This window comes from Camelus dromedarius, chromosome 27 (assembly GCF_036321535.1).
Source record: "Camelus dromedarius isolate mCamDro1 chromosome 27, mCamDro1.pat, whole genome shotgun sequence".
In the NCBI taxonomy this organism is placed as follows: Eukaryota; Metazoa; Chordata; class Mammalia; order Artiodactyla; family Camelidae; genus Camelus; species Camelus dromedarius.
This window is the reverse complement of record NC_087462.1, coordinates 20893330-20906443: the sequence shown is the minus strand read 5'-3', so window position 1 is coordinate 20906443 and position 13114 is coordinate 20893330.

Below are 13114 nucleotides of genomic sequence, written 5' to 3'. Positions count from 1 at the left end.
AAATTTACTCATGAGCCTTCCTTTGAGGAAGGATGTGGATTTCCAAATAAAGATACGATGTTTATTTTGAGCTTTGCATCTTAACAAGATGATCCAAACACCTCTCCTTTGTATCAATAAATAGCCCTGTTATTCTGAAATGAGAGGCCTGAGTGGAATGAAATGCGGACACTCAAAACTAAATAAATAGAAAACGCCAGCCCAGAGCTGTGCTCACACTTTGACACACAGACAGACAGAGAGAGAGAGAAATTTAAACTTGAACCAAGCAAGTGAAAGGCTTCGCTACACCAGCATGGAAAACAATGTGTCCCGAGCCCATTTCCTAAGGAAGAACAACCCTCGTGTGATCTCAGAGCTGGCACCACGTGAGCTTGCTAAGTCAGAATATCTGTTTCTGTTATGAATTTAGCCAGAAAGACCTGTACGTTGTCACATGGCATTCTCTTTTTCCAAGCATTAATAAAGGTTTTAAATAATTGACTTCCCCTTGAATGGCGTTATTGTCTGAGAGGGCTCTGGACGTCCAGGGCCGGGGGGATGGCTGTGAGCAAGTGGGCTTTGAGTCCATTTAAAATGCTGAATGTTTGGTTGATGGGGAAGGGCAGCCGGGGAGGAAGGCCACCCTGGGCTTCTCCCCCATCACAGGGACTCTGTCCAGAACCCTGCCTGAGTCACCCAGACAAAGGGGAGAATGAGCACCACACAGCTGGGCTGGAAGCACCAGCCCCGGGGCCATCGGGGCTGTCCTCACAGCTCCCTCTGGTCTCCCCTTGGAGTCTCCCCTGCAGCCCTGCCACTCCCTTCTTTCAGACTAAGCCTGCGGTAGACGCCACCAGCACAACAGCTCCGTCGCCCTGCAAGGGCAAGGAAGCCCATTGCTTCCTCCCCAACTCTTCCTCCCATGACACAGCAGAGGTGGAGTCCCTGACTGACCACGGTTTACCCCACCATTGGGGTTCCCACAATTTGCTGGGTACTGTGCTAAGGCATTCTGCATACAGACCCCTATCCCCACTACATCCCACAAGTAGCAAATATCATCCCCGTTTTGCAGGTGAGGAAGCCAAGGTACAGAAAGGGAAAGCAACTTCTCCCAAACCACGTGGCTAGTGAGTGAGGGAGGGGCTTTGGACCCCAACCCAGACCTGTGACTCTCAGCCCACGTGCTTTCCCCCAGGTCAGGTCTGGATTCTCCACATTTGATTTATTTTTTCACTTAAACCTATCAGTATTACTCCAATTTTACACAGGGCTTGGAAAAAGAATAATTACACTCTTGTATTTATAGCACCTTGGAGGAGCCCCGCTTTAGAACATAAGGGGAAATTGACGCTCTCAGCTTTCCTCTCTGCAAAGCATCAGATCTGGGTTCAGATGAAAGGAGAGCCCAAAGATCATGGAGTCTTCTCATCGCTGTTCTGTGCATGGGGTCATTTTTGTCAAGGTGTTTCTCAAGTGTCCCTGAGGAGGGCACTTGGGGAGTGGCTGGCTTGAGTCTTCCCCCACTAAGCTCACCCAGTGGCCAGCCCTGTCGGAGAAGTCAGGTTCCCCTGAACTCCTCCCTTCCCCCGCCACCCCCCCACCTCCATCATCCTCCTCATCGTGATAGCTATTTCTCTTGGATCTGTTATGTGCTCCATGAGCTGCCTGGCGCTTCACAGGTACTATCTCTGAGCCTCATTTTACATATGAAAAAACCGAGGCTCAAAGCCTTTCTCTTTTCTTTTTTTTTTTTTTAAATGGAGCACTGGGGATTGAACCCAGGACCTTGTGCATGCTAAGCGCACACTCTACCCCCACCCCCATCAAAGGCTTCTTAATATGCCTAGAGCCTGTCACTAAGCTAGCGAGCTCCAGAGGGTGGCAGGGCTCACCCTGCTCTGTCTTACCACCGATCACTCCAGATGTAAAAATGTGGGTTAAATACACCTGACTTCAGAAACGCAGCTGCCTCTCCCCAGCCCTCAGGACTGCTCCAATCCACCGGTTCAGGAATGATTAGGTTGTGGGAGGGTTAGATGTTCTTCCAAATATGCTGGTATTTAAGCAAAGTTTCCAAAGGAAGCTGGAGCTGGGGATCCCGAAATCTGGAGACAGAAATCTGAATTTGTTCTAAAGTCAACAAAAGAGAAAGCCCCCTACTGAGAAGGGGACAAGGTTTCACGTGAAATTATTGGGGAGAGGGGGGCGCAGAGACATGAAGAAAACAGCAATGCAAGCCCTGGGCTAGGAGTCCTGCGTGGCTGCTTGCATAAGCAGTTTGGTTTTCATCACTCCCCAGAAAAAACGCACACTCGAAAGTCACTTCCTAAAAAGAACAGGGGAAGGAAAAAAAGCCAAGCACGAAGCAGGCCCCTCCAGGATGAACCTTGCTGTCCCACAGAACTCAAGCCCCCTGGCACTCAAGGCTGTGCACCCACCTACCACCCCTGCACATCGTATCTGCCCGGACGAGCTAAAATTTGGGAGAGAAAAGAGACGCTCCTCCGAGAATTCTCAGAGGCAGGGCAGTTGCTCACAAGGCGCACAGGACGATCAGCTACTTCCATGTTCCACTGGAGGGTTTCTGGGGTTTTTCATGGTTCTTAAAGCTAAGTGGGGGAAGGCACCCTAATGAGGAGGTGGGCCGCCGGCCTGCTCGCCCTCCCGAGTCTTGAAGGATCCACAGCAGAGGACTAGGGGAGCCAAAGAGGGCTTCGTGCAGGGAAAACGACCAGGCCCTGAAATTCTGCCCTGGCTATTCGTTACTATGGCAACAAACAAACCCCGAAACTTCATAGATTGAAACAATGATTTTATTTTGCTCACGATTTTGTGGATCAGAAACTTAAGAAAGGGCTCTGCTGGGCAATGGGTCTCTTGTCCACATGGTGTCAGCTGCCTTCCCAGGTGATGGCCAGGCCCTTCCAGAGGGTGCCTCGGTGCTCCCCGCACCCCCTCTCCCATTCTCTCTCCCCCGCTCCATGTGGCACCCCGTCCCCTGAGGCCTCTCAAAGCATGGCTGTCGCAGGGTGGTTAGTCTCCCCACTTCCATGGAGACTGGCTTCCCCAAGGGAGGCTGGAGGATTTTATGGCACGTTCTTCACATTGAAACTAGGGTTTTAAGTTCATCCTTGGAAATGAACATCGGGGCAGAGACTGTCGCCTCTGCACATGGTTTCATGTCTCTCCAGCAGCCCCGCCAGGACACAGTGAGAATGAATGAATGAATGAGTGAGACCTCTTGTCCAAAAGAGGGCCAGACTGTCAAATCGGGTAAGTTTTCATTCATCTTAACTCCTAAAGGAAAGAAATCCTTGTGTCCGTGTAAGGGGCGTCGACATGTCAGAGAGTCAGCAACGGGGTGTCAGAATTAAAAATCCCTGGCAGGTCTAGTAATTTTGGAGTCAGGAGACAGAGAAACTATTGTCTTGCACCTGGTAAATCTCTCCCCCTCTTTTTTTTTTTTTTAAATAATAATGACTGAAAAAACAAATTTTTTCTTTAAATAATAATGACTGGTCCTGAGACCCTGGCAAACCAGTTAAACTTTCTAAGCCTGTTTCCTTGGCCACAAAATAAGGAAACTAACAGCTGCCCTGCATCCGTCGCAGTGGGTAGGGAAGAGAACATGACTGCAGCTGCATGAAAGCGACAACGCACAGGAGATGCTTTGAAGACAGCAGGCGCCATGTCAACGGTGGGTGTCGCTTCTCCTGGCCGTGTCCGAAGGCTTGAGCAGGAAGTCAAGAGCGCAGAAGGGATGAGCTGCCCCATCCTGTCCACGGTCCTGGCGGTCCTCTGAGGCAGGAACGGCGTCTTCCATGGCCAGCACAGACAGGTCAGCCCCATAATGTGAGCCAGGCACAAGGGGACAGAGCCTAACCAGGCGGACACCCTCTCCAGGGTGGGAGAGCAGCCCCTGAGTGGCCCCGAGGCCATACTGGGGAGCTGAGTGCCTTCCTGCCAGGCTCGCTCTCAGCAAACCTCAAGGCAAGGGGCCCACAGAAAAGCCAGTTCGTAAACTCCTTCATGAGAAAGGAAAGCGGAGACCGACGGGGACGAAGGAGGAAAGAGATTTGGGGCCAGAGTCCACTCCACCGGGTGCCAAGGTTCCTGAGAGTTTGACATTTGGAAAAGATCTGGCCTGGAGGAGCCAAGGATTCGGGACAGGGCTCCTTCCGGCTCCCGGGACTGTCACGAAGAGGAGGAGGAGGAGGAAAATGACTCAGCTGAAATGTAGAGAAATTTATTTTTAAAAAGGGAAACGATGAAAGGCACAAGGGAATGAGATGGAGCCCAGGACAGGGTCCAAATGCCTTCTCAGGACAGGGTCCAAACGCCTTCTCAGGACAGGGTCCAAACGCCTTCTCCGAGGGAGCGGGGCAAGCCCGTAAAACGCCAGCGAGCTCCTTCGGGTTTCCAGACCAAGAATAACACCTCGGAACTGAAGGGCATCTTGCCAGGCCAGCCGCTCTCCGAGCCCTCCAGGTCCATAGTGCCCACCTCCGCGGGAGAGACGCTGGGAGTGTCAGCACAGAAGCTTCTCCAGACTTTTGATTCTGAAGATGGGGGCAGTTCTGGAACAGAGGAGTTAGGTAGAACCTCATCTCACACTCAGGCTCACCCTCACCCAGCAGGGTGAGGCGGGGAGGAGGGTCTACGTGCCCCACGACTCCTCCCTGCCAGGTGCTCCATTCCATCCACAGAACACTCACGGGATCATGAAGGAAGAGGGTGGGAGCAGGCTCCCTCCCCAAAAGCTGACACAACTAGATCCCTCTCTGCAACAGCCAAGGTCAGATGACCCTTCAAGTGTCAATGGAGAAGAACTGTGATAATGAAAACAGATGCGACAATAAAGTGAAGCCACCGCCTGGGCTCCGCTCTCCCTGCCCCAGGTCATCTGGGGGGATGGGTTCACGCCGGGGTCCACCTCCTCCCTGCACGGAGCTCACACTTCTAGAAAAGGGGAGATTAGGAAGAGGAGGTCAGCCCAGCATGGCCCAAGGACTGTGAACCCCTCACACAAATGTGTCAACCCTGTTGGCCTTTCTCTGTCTCCCAGCGTTTACCCAGAGCCTCCCGTCCCTGGGAAAACCACCAACGTATGTCCTCCGGGGAGGATGCAGAGCAGGGAGGCCAGCCTGGTGGGGAGCACAAGGACGGATGCAGAGGGGGGCCCCCAGGAGGAGATCGGCTGACCAAACCCCACTGCCCCAACTTGTCCGGAAGCAGGGCTGGGGTGGGAAGCCTGCCCTCAACCCCTTCTAACAGAAAACAGGAAGCCAGCAGAGAATTCCTGGCCCTCGAGACCCTGGGTCATCCCAGCACCTCCGAGAGGAGAAGCTGCCCCTCTGGGCCATTCGAACGGCTGCCAGCACCTGGCAGGCGGGCTTCCAGCCTCCAGTGACTGTAGCTACTGGGAGGAATGTAAATAGACAACACAAACGATCATCGCTGTCCGCCCAGCAGAACAGATCAAATTCAGAACAACGGACAATCCCAAGTGCTGCTGAGGCAGTGAAGCGACTGGCCCCCTCATACATTGCTCGTGGTTCACAAACGGCACCACCACTTTGGGAAACTCTTGGGCAGTTTTTTATAAAGTGAAACATGTACCCATCCTATGGCCCATAAACCCCACTCCTGGGAGTGTGTCCAGAGACATGAATACACAGAGCCACAAAAATACCAGTACAAGAATGCTGAGTAGCTTTATGCACAATAGCCAAAAACTAGAACCAGCCCCAAAGGGCCACCAAATAGCAGATGGATCAACCAAGTATGATACTTCCATCCTAGGAGCATGAGTTGGCAGTCACGAGGAACGAACGACTGACACATACAACCACGTGGATGAATCTCAAAAATGGGACAAAGGGAAGAGGCCAGACAGAAAAGAATACATGCCGTATGCCGTATGCGTCTACTGACATTCGGTTCAAACACAGGGAAAAGGAATCCATGGGGTCAGAATTCAAAATAGGGGTTATCTCTGGGGGACAGGGACAGACAGGTATCAACTGACAGGGACACAAGGGAATTTCTGGGGTCACAGACATGTCCTGGTGTCACAGGCATATCATATGTAAAAGTCATTAAGCTGGACGCCTAAGATGTATTTTACTACGTGGAATTTATTCCTCAAAAAAGTACTGCAGGAAAAGAATAGAAAATGAAACAAACCAAAAGAGACGCATTATTATTCCATGAAAAGTAAAACTTGTATTTTAAAAAGCAAACATAATCATAGGACACTCCCTGTGATCTGGACCTAGCTCGGCTGTGAACAACAATTACAGAGCTGTCATAACGGATAAATATGCTCTCTGTGGATTCAACCAGAAATCTTTACTGGCAGGATAGCCAGAAGGGCAGTGACTGTGCGTAGCAGAGGGTTGACGGGTGAGCAAAGAGAGCTAAATCCTACTATTCTGTAGGAGGAACTCAATAGATAATGTCTAAAATCAAATACACAAAAAAACGAGAAAGACCAGTGAGGTGTGTTCTTCAGACTTCTGAAGGTAAATATAGTAGGAGAAACAGCTAACGGTAACAAGTGGCTGTCTCCACGGAGTAGGAGTCAGCGGTGGGGAGGTGTGGGACAGGTAAGCTCGATCTGCTGGAATTAGGTTTGGTGGAAGGAAACAGAAACCCACAACAAAATCCCTTAATTAAAACAGAAGTGTAAAAGTCTGGAGAGAGACCACTCAGGGCTGCTCCACAAAGTCCTCAGAGATTCAGGCTCCTTTTTCTCACTGCTATACCCTACACAAGCCTTGAGTCCAAGCCCACCTTATGGTTCAATATGGCTGCTCCAGCTCCAGCCAGCAAATCCACATTTCAGCCAGTAGGATGGAAGAAGGGACCAAGATGAAACAGGGTGCATGCCAGCTGTCCTTTTAGGATGTTTCCCCAAAGCCACCCCCACAACACTCCTGCTTAAGTCTCACTGTCCAGCACTGGGTCCCATGGTCACTCCTAGCTGCAAGGGAGGCTGGAAAAAACCATCTCTAATCTGGACAGCCATGTGCCAGCCATGGAAGGGGGGGGTGGTCTCTGCCATTAGGACCTGTGTTTAAAATTTTTAACTCTACATAGGTATGATTTTTATTTTTTTATTAATTAAAATTTAAACAAAAGGAAATGGCACAAGCAGTCAACAGACAAAGCGAAGAGCGGTTCTGCCCAGTGGATCAGCACTGCAGGCTGCTGGTCTGAAGCACACACTGGGGCAGGCAGTAGAAAACACGTAATGAGCCCAGCACCGCCACCGCGGGCCTCCCACCACGGCCAGGGAGCCAGACACAGGGCCCAGAAGGAAGACCGAGAAAGTGATATATGGAATTCACTCATTGGCTGCAGCGCACAGGACCAAGAACCCACCGGAGGGCCAAGTAACCCCACGACAACCTTGCAGATAGCCCCCAGCTCTGAAATCTTTCCCAGCCTTCCACACTGAGACCAGCGTTTTGAAAGATAAAATCGCCCAGCACCCCAGCAAGGTGGAAATTGTTATTCCTCCTTTACAGATAAAGCAACAGACTCCCAGAGGTTAAGTAACGTTCCCCAGGTCATATCGGGAGGAGCCTGAGACTTGACCTCAGGAATCCCCAAGTCCGAGTCCTGGTTTCTCTCCTCCATGACACAGGCACTCCTCCAAGGGCTTTTGGATTCTCTGCAGAGCCACATCAGGCCTGTCAATAAGTCACAAGATGCAATGACTCATCTGAAGACAAGATAAACAACAAGGAGGCCCGGTGGGATGAGAGGTCCTGTTTCCTAGGAAGTTGCCTTCTGCAGGGCTGAAGGAGCACACACTTAGCCGGCAGGAGCCCCTTCTGCAAACACCAGCGCAGCAGTTTGCAGACAAAGAGGAAGTCCTGCCGGTGCTGGAGATGGGCGGCCGGGCTGGGAGCTGCAGAGCTATTTCCATCCTGAAAGGGCTTTTGTCAAGCCTGGGCCACGAGCCTGAGCATATAGAATTCCAAGCCTTTCCCTTCCAATTTCCGCAAAACCAGAAGGGGAGGTCATTCTATGCTATCTGCTGGGTCCCATCCGAGGATCCCAAAATGCTTCACCAACAGCTCTGGATGAAACTGCAGACCCTCTTAGGGCAGTCATTTCCTCTCCTTCCACCCCAGGCCTTAGGGGAGAAGCAGATGGCCCACAAGGAGATGAGGCGTAAGGAACTTACTGCCCCCAGAACGCATCCTATCCGGTCTGTCTGGATGCAGTGTGCTCATGGGGACCAGCCAAAGCCCAGAGCCCAGACGGCCCAACAGGAAAGTGGCAGGCAGTCACGGAGGGCCAGGCAGAGCCAGCAGGAGGGGCCCAGCCCAGGGCTCAGTGACAAGGCTCAGCCCCTGCAAAGACTCAGGCCCCGGCAGGACCCCGATCCCAAAACAAATCTGCTCTCAGATGAAGGATTGAGGTAGAGCCTTGAGACTTGGTCATGGGGAAATAAAATAGAAGACGGGCCTGCTGGGCTGCAGGTCAGAGTGAGGTGATATAATGCTGATGCAGCCAGAGAGATCTCAGAGGAAATTTTCATACTCCATGACCGGTCGTGGAATCGTGGCCAGAGTCTGCAGCTGAGGCAGCTTCGAAAGTCCAGGACGACAGGACAGGGAAGCCTCCAGGGCAATTCAGGAAGCAGTGTGTGCTCAGACACTTTCCTCCTGTCCCCCTGTGTAGGAGGCCCTTCTCCTCCAAATCATCAAAATTAAGCAGGTGACCTTCAAAGCAGCCCCAGGACTCTGTGACAACACTCAGAACAAAGCCCCATTCATCCGTGACCCCTTCCTGGACACCCCCAACTTGAGTGGACCTGCCTAATGGATGAGGTTCATCTCTGGCCCAATTCAAATCTTCTATTGTTATTTTAAAATGACTTACTCTCACTCCATGCCAGCCCCTAGCATAATGCCATCTACTCAGAAGAGCTCAGTAAATGTCTTTGCTTTTGACTTGACTTGAAAACAATCTAGTTAAGGAGATTGAAAAAGAACTATATGAGAAAATGACAATACACAAATAAGCACAAAATGATGTCATGGAAATAAAAGTCATAAAGCTAGAGAGAGCATTGGAAAAATAAGTGAATCAGAGAGAAGGGGGCATTAATCTGGGAAGGTTGCTTGGACAAGGTGAGTTTTGAACCAGCTACTAGAAGAATTAGAGTTTGGGCTTATAGATCATTTTGGTTGCAAGCAAGAGCACTCTAATTCGAAGTAGCTTAAGCCAAAAAAGAAAAAAAGAAACAAGAAAAGTAGGAAGGAAGAAGGAGGAAAGGGATAAAGGAGAAAAAAATAGAAAACACTGTAATGGCTCAGGTAATGGGATGTAGGCATGGCTGTATCCAGGTGCTCAAATGATATTAACAGGAAATCACCTTTCTGCATTCTGGTTTACTCTGTGATAGTGTCATTTCAAGGCAGGCTTCCTGTAGAGTGGCTCCCTAGACATAGATCCTACAGCTCAGCAACCCCAGGAGGAAGAGAAAACTTCTCTTTTCCAGTAGTTGAGGAGTATTAAGAACAAAAACAAAAAATTTTTCTTGTAAAGAGGTTCTCAGGGGTTTATTTGTTACTGCAGCTTAACCTGGCCCATCCTGACTAATACATGCTTCCCTGGTCTAGCTTGGGACACATGTTCACCCTATAGCCAGCAGGGTATGCTGATCTGATTGGCTAGGCTGAGTCAAGGTATGGTGTTCTGACTGGCCAGACTGAATTACAGGCCTAATCCGGGAACCAGGGAACTGAAGACAGCCGCGCCTTAATCATGTGGTCTGAGATTTCCCCAGAGGAAAATCAAGACGCTGCTACCGAAGAGAAAGGGGAATGTTCACTGGGCAACAAAAATCAGCAGAGCTTAACGTGCACTTGGCAGAAAGGTGAAAGGAGGCTGGGCATACTCCATACCAACCATTCCTGCATCTGGAACCCACTATGCTATCAGATGACCTCCCCCTCCCTCTAAGGCACTCCCTGCCTCCCCACAGGAGATTCCCAAAATGAAAGCTGGGTTTTTCCTGAAGAGAGCTTGGGGACTCCCAGACAGGGCTAGGTTTCCCCGCCTCCATCTTTGAGACTCACCACCTGCTCTGGCCAAGACTCCCAGCTGTGAAACCTCCCGGCCCTGCAGGGAGGCTGCAGGTGTCCAGTGGTGGCCTGGAGGCCCAGGGCCCCACACCTGCAGCCTCTGAGGGCCACCAGATCCTGCCCGGACCCTCCCCGCAGCAGGCGCACGGACGCTCACATGGCATTCCAGCAGGGCCGACTCCTCGGGGAGCTGAGCACAGAGCATCAGCACTTTTAGCTCTGCCATCCCCTGACATATTTTTAACCTCCTGGACGGAATAATTCAATCAGGCATGTCTGCCTCTCCCCACAGACCTCAGAATCCAGCCGGAGTCACTACGTCACACTTCCTGCAGCAGCCCAAGGGTCAGGAGTTCACCCGCTGAACCATGTGCCTGGGGAGCGGGGGTCCTAATAAGCATTCCATCCTCCCCCAGCGCTCCGACAGCTGTGCTTCCCCCTCGCTCTGGAGGGAGGAGACCAAGTAAAGCGGCAGGAATGACGTCGTGCAGAAACGCTCAGCGTGGGGTTCCGAGCCCCAAGGTCAGACCCTCAATTGTGACTGCCAGCAGGTCAGTTTGGGGGTTTTGCCTCAGTTTTCCCATTGACAAAATGGGGGGAAAGAGGATCATTTCAGGGAAGCGAGCCAGTGTATGATAAAGTAGGAGTTTCTCTCCCCAGGTTCTGCTGGGTCCAACAGCTGGTCCAAAATCAAGCCAACGCTTTTCGCAGGGAACCTTCTGGACTGCCAAACTCACCTTAGGAGAGAGAACTGTAGTCGAGCTGGGCTTGCATTTTCATTTTTCTGTCTAAACTGGGCAGAACTCTGGGAGGCTGAGCCACCAGCCGAAGGCTTCTGGCTCTCCAAGCATCTCTCAGAGGTGACTGGAGGGCTGGAGAGAACCAGAAGCAGGACAGACCAAAGTGTCCCAAAACCCTGGCCTGGGAGCACCAAAGTGAACATGTCGTGTCCCCTGAGGACTCACAACCCATGCCTCAGAGCATTACACGTATTTTTTATACAGTCAACAAGAACCACAGAGATGGAGGGGCTGTGAGGTTTGGGAGGGAGTTGAAGAGAGCTAAATATATGACTAGGTCAGGACAGGCAAGAGAAAAGGTGGCTCCTGGCTGTTAGTTTAAAACTTAAAATTACTTATTTAAAAAAAAACAGTAGAAAATTTAAAGAAAGAAGTCTGGATAAAACACTTCTGTGCACTAGGCTAGGGAGCATACAGCTAAAGATAAAGGACAGAGCCACTTGGGGGCAAGGCTGACTATAAGGCCTTTGTGCAGAAGGTGCTTCAAAAGGACAAATCTAACAAAATCACTTAAACGGGAATTAGGACAAGTTCTGGCAATGGTATTAGACGATTTTGGTTGCCAGCGGCAGCTGCCCAATTTAAACTGGCTTAAGCCAACAAGGGGAATTTGTTGGCTCCCTGGACTAAAAAGGTCAGGGGTTCCAGCTTCAGGCATAGTTGGATCCAGACTCAGATAGTGCCATAAGGACTCAGTCATCAACTCCCAGCCCCATTTCCCTCCATGCCAGCTTCATTCTAGGATGCCATGTGGCAGCCCCTGGAAGCTGCAGGCTTACAGCCTCCCTCCTGCTGGCAGTCACAAAGGAAAAGAAGTTTCTCCTTCCCAAGGGTTCTCATTGACCCGGTTTGTGTCACAGTCACTGTGGCCAGGGAGAAGGAATACACTGATTGGTCAGACCACAGCCATGTATGGAGTCTCATACGAAGGTCTGGAACTCTGGGAGAAAGGCCTGGCCTGAAGATTAAAAAATGGACTCACTGGGATGAAGATGGCACCTAGGTTACCAGTTTTGCCATTCCCTGGATGCGGGGCCTTAGGCAAGTCAGTGTCCCACTATGAACCTCTGTTTTCTCATCTGTAAATGGGCAACAATACCTACTGCAGATGGCTGCTATGGAGATTAAGTGAGATAATTTATGTAAGGTACCTGGTGGGAATCAACAGATAGTAGCTACTATTCTTTTTTCTATTTGTTTCTCACTTTAATTCCCTTCTTCCTGTTTCTACCTTCAGACAGCCAGAGGCTCGCCCTTCGGCACTACTCAGAGTCCTGGGAAGCGCTGGGCTAAAGATAGAGGAGACCCTGGGCAGCCAAGCCTCATTATGACCCTCCTTCCATTCCCTTCCATGTGCTCTGTGTTGCAGCTGTGAGCTTGGAGATGGGGGGAAGGGGGAAATTCCAAACTGCTAGGCTGGAGAAAGAGGTTGTTCCCGAGGTATCATGAGCTATCAGAACTGCAGGGCCAGGAAAAGGGCCCCTGGGAAGGTCAAAGGCAGAACCTCCAAGAATGCCCTTCCGGTTTGGAAGTATCAAGCTAGGAGTGGGTTTGGGACTGCCAGGTCGAGAGGGTAGAAACAAGGAAAGCAGAGATGAAGGGCAGAGGAGGGACCCACGGAATTCGACCACTCACCAAAGGCCGGGGAGATACAGCCTGGCTGCTCCAGGACCAAGCCAAGGCCATCTCGGAGTTCTAAAGGATTGGAGAAATTCTTTGAATTCAGAAAAACATTGAGATAACCCCACCCACTGTTCCTGGAAAGGACTACATTGTGACACCAGCGATCATGGCCCAGATGCGGGCGGGAACCCAGTTAGGAGCTGTCACAAGGAAGAAAGAACAGGCCATCAACTAGGGGAGGCCACCCCAAACCTCACCCGTCCTTCCTTCTTTTGGCCTCTGCCTTTTCGAGAGATTCTTTCTACTGATAACTTCCCTCGGGACCTTCCCTCGTGCAGTGAGAGCAGCTGAGCGGGGCAGGAGGGCCCCACCAGAGGGCTTGCCGGACAGCAGGGCTCAGCAGATGGCTCTGGGTCTCTGTCATTCCTGGACTGAGGGACCTTGGACAAGTCTCATTTCCTGGTCTGGGCAGTTGGAATATCCCCTGGTCACCTCCACCCAGCGCCGTGTCCAGACGAGCAGGACAAGACAAGAGCCGTGAGGGCCATGAACCTGGGGAAGTTTCAGGGGCTCCTCCCCGCTCCACCCACCAGCCAGGGG